The 4,143-nt window shown below is 29.2% G+C and overlaps 1 long non-coding RNA gene across 1 annotated transcript; it reads left to right on the top strand.

Moving 5' to 3' along the window:
• The first annotated feature begins 349 nt into the window (after positions 1-349).
• Positions 350-1,032, top strand: LOC117926651. The gene is made up of 3 exons (XR_004653203.1): positions 350-433; positions 548-623; positions 729-1,032. It is a non-coding gene; the product is annotated as an uncharacterized LOC117926651 (long non-coding RNA).
• The last annotated feature ends 3,111 nt before the right edge of the window (positions 1,033-4,143 follow it).

Here is a 4,143-nt window from a genome sequence, read left to right as displayed (position 1 = left end):
CGTATCAGAATGTTAACGAGGTCAGCTTAAATGCATTATTTCATGTTTGTACACTTGTCATCTCCTTCACCCACTATATGTTGTAATCCATTGTAAGTGGTATCATGTAGGTCTACTTAATGGTTCTTCTCAAAAACCATTGGATGCTTTATGTGTATGACTTGCATAACAAACGAATCCAGATCTTGGATTCTCGACTTGGAAGGAAAAGGAGTTGTATGAGTGGAATACAACAAAATTTGGTAAAGTAGCTTGTAGTTTCGTAATCTTTGTTGCTTGCATTGTACTTAAGATGGGAAGTTTGAATGTACTTTGTTTGATTGTTTAAGGTGAAGGTTGTTCTATGGCTTGTTAGCTACAAGAAACAAATGGTGGATGTAGACTTGAAGATGTTCCGTTTTGTCATGTCAGATGTACCATGTCAGCCAAATGAGTGAGTGTTTACTTTGCAGTCCGTAACTAGCTTTAAATTTGATTGCAAGGCAATTTTATATTATACTTGCCATGTCACGCATAATAAATAATTACCCGTTACTTTGTGTGTTAGCAATGACTATGGAGTATTTATTATGAAATTCATGGACAACTGGTCAAATGGAGGACTCTCCAAATCCATCGATGTGGTATGTCCATAGACGATTTTAATATACCATTATTATATAAAAGTTGCATACCATGGCCAAAATATTTAACATTTCCTTATGTCTTTTAAACATGAATGAATATAGGGCAAGACTAAGAAGTATAAATTATAGATAATGGGGAGATTGTTGCTTTCATCACGTAATGCACATCGACATCGATTTATGGCGGATTGAGGTAGATTGTTAAATTGGATGTGCCGAGGATATTTTCAGATGATTGTACATTATTTGCTCAAACATAACTCTTTCCAATGTATTGCAAATATTATGACATATATAGAAGTTAGTGATGAATTCACAACTAATGTTAACAACAGTATGATTCATGTTTAAAGCAAGCAAGTTGAGTGTGGAAAAGCCATTGGCTTCAAATTTATTCACAAATGAAATAGGGTTGATACTTCAAATGTATACAGTCTACAAAGTTGAGTAGGAAGAGGACTCGTACTTTGATGGGTCATTATAGTCAAGCATTACTACTTCATTTTACATTTGAACTTAAATCACAGCTTTTACATTTGGAACACATTGATCGGTCTCGATGGTACATTGATCGGGCAGAGAGGACAAGGTCTGTTACTTTCAGTCCGCTTGATTGGGACTCGATCGGTACTCAACCGGGAAAGATGAACCGGTCGACCGGTGCCTAAAAACATCGATCGGTAGTTTTTACCTATTGGATGAGAGAGAGAGTTCTCGACTGGGCTTAGATCGGTTCGCGATCGGATGTCAACTGGTAAGAGGGTACCTCAATCGGGAAGGCCAAGGCACTGGATGAGAGAGAGTATGTTTGTCACCCCCCTCGTCCTGGTCTCAACCGATCGAGAGGCCCTTCGACTGGTTGAGCGAATTTGTCCAAAACACATATTTTTACAAATCTTGTCTTCTGTGAGTGTAGTTGTGATTGTTCTATGCTGTTCTATCCATTAAAACTCATATTAGTTATTTCACTATTTTAATGTAAAGTTAAATAAAAAAATATAGAAAGTGACATTGGTTTGTAAGTAATTTTAATTATTATTATTTTTATATTTTCACTATTAAATCAAATAATGTACTTGTTTTTATTATTTAAAGAAATAATTATATAATTCTAAAAACAAATATTGCAGATTTTAAAAGTAACTTTTGATTTAAAAATGGATATTTCCCTAAAGGAATATTAATTTACCTCATTCTAGTATATGGTTAAATAATAAATAAATGAATAGTTAAGAGTATATTTTTTATGAGAACTTTAGTTTGTGAGACTTATTTAAATCTCTCACATGGTGATTCATGGGAAATTTTCACAACTCTACCTCTTTGGGTATATGTAACTCGGGTAAGACTTAATAGTGCAATAAGTTAATTTATAATTATGTATCTATTTGCTTTCATTTGTTTTTAGAAGTGTTAAAATGTTTAAATTCCCTAAAATTGTAAAATATATTTTGATTTGTTCCTTAGTTTATTAAATAAATCCAATTTTGTGCTAAAATTGTTTAGGTAAAATCATTTTCACATGTTTAGTTTTATAATAAAAAATTGCAATAAAATAACATATAATTAAAATTAATTTAAATTATATATATATTTAAATTATTTAAAGTATCATCAAAATCATTTATTGAATTTAAATCTTTTTTAATTTTTTTTATTATTTTTCCTCTCAATATATATATATATATATATATATATAATTATTTTTATATATTAATTCAAATTCATTTAACTTATTTTAATTTGCAATGTAAAGATTAAATAATGTGAAAATATATAAATTTTTAATTAATTTTAATTATATTATATTTTATTTGGTTTACTCAATAGAACAATTAAATATGAAAATATCATTTTTCTTAGTATTTTTTTTTTCTTAGTACTTTTCAAGAACCAAACACAACCTTATTGAATCTAACATATTGAGATAAAACCCTTTATAAGAAGGAAAAAAAAAATACTAAGTAAATTTTTTAAGCTTCCATCCAAACTAATTAAGCCTATGATAAATATTAATGATCCTTCTATTAATGCTATTCAAATTCATTTTGTAGAAATCCTAAGAAGTTACAAATTTATATTACAAAAGATGATCTAAGTGTGCTTAGAAATAAAGGCTTAATTAGTTAGTTAAAATTTTGCCCCTTCAAATTATCTTAATTTTTTACCTTGAAGCTTGGACTCTTAAATCATGTTTATTTGTTTCGTGGCATAGGGTCATTTAGCATGTATCTGACATTATTTTTAGTGAAACTATTTTTAGAGATTCACATGATTAAAAACGCTACAAGTGATTTTTTATACATTTTTTTTTAACTAAAAGCACTTCATAGAATTATTAACAAATGCACTCTTAGGGCACATTTGGCACTACTTCTAGTAAAAGTGTTTTCTTCTACAATACTTATGTGCAAAACTCTTTTGTGAAAAACGCTTTTATGAAAATCTAGAAAAGTGATTGTAATAGTGCTTTTGATAATATATTGCATAAGTACAAAAACACTTTTAATTGTAATAAATTACTAAAAATGATATTTATTACAAAAAGAAAATATTATAATAAACCAAAAACGTTTATTACAAACAAATATATAAGCATTTATATTGTTAAAAAAACTAAGAAAATTATTTTTATTAAAATGAAGTGAAAGAGAAAAAGAAGACTGACAAGGAAGAGGAGAATGAAAAGGAAACCGATGATAGCGGGAAATGATCTTTTAGGAATATATGAAATTTTTTGAAGTGTTTTTTTTTTTTTTTTTTTTTTTTAAAGAAACACCTCCCAATTATTTCTCTAAAAAACACTTAAAGTGTTTTTCTAAATTTTGAAAAGTGTTTTTTCAAAATTTTTCCTATTTATTTATTTTTTATTAGGATGGGGATGCCAATTAATACAAATAATCCAATGAAGTTGGAATTGGAATGATTCGTCCAAAAACCATTTTGTTGTTACCTTTACGAGTATTGAAAAATATTTGTCGCTGTAGAGCTCTTTCACAAGTATAGTTTTATAAGACTGGGCCTAGTTTCCAAAATAAAGACTAAATAAATAAATAGAATTTAAAATTAATAAATTCTTTTTATAAATCATTTTAAATGAATTCCAGTTTAATTTTTTTTATGTAAAGATTATATAATTTAACAAAATAAAAGCGAGTGATTAATTTCTCATATAACAAAATGAACAAACAAATAAATGAAATGATCAAACAGACGGTCAATTGGTTGTAGACCGGTCAAGTTATTGGTGGGGCTGTCTTTTGAAATACCCCTCATGTGCATCATTTTGACAGTAGATTCCTCTCAGGCTTCAAGGGTTTTGCCTATTTAGCTTCAAAACACCTACTTTCAATGCCATTGCAGCTATTTCATGGCTTCAGAGTGAGTTTTGAAGGGTGCAGACTGATATTTGGGACGTAGGGTGTGGGTATTAGAAGTGATCCTCCTTCAGCACGGGTCATAGGCGGTTTCTCACCTGTTCACGCGTGCCAAGCCTCTTAGATTGGGTTTGTTATCA

The sequence above is a fragment of the Vitis riparia genome, chromosome 2, assembly GCF_004353265.1.
Source record: "Vitis riparia cultivar Riparia Gloire de Montpellier isolate 1030 chromosome 2, EGFV_Vit.rip_1.0, whole genome shotgun sequence".
In the NCBI taxonomy this organism is placed as follows: domain Eukaryota; kingdom Viridiplantae; phylum Streptophyta; class Magnoliopsida; order Vitales; family Vitaceae; genus Vitis; species Vitis riparia.
Note: the sequence above shows the minus strand (reverse complement) of the source record. Positions and strands in the feature narration are given on the sequence as shown.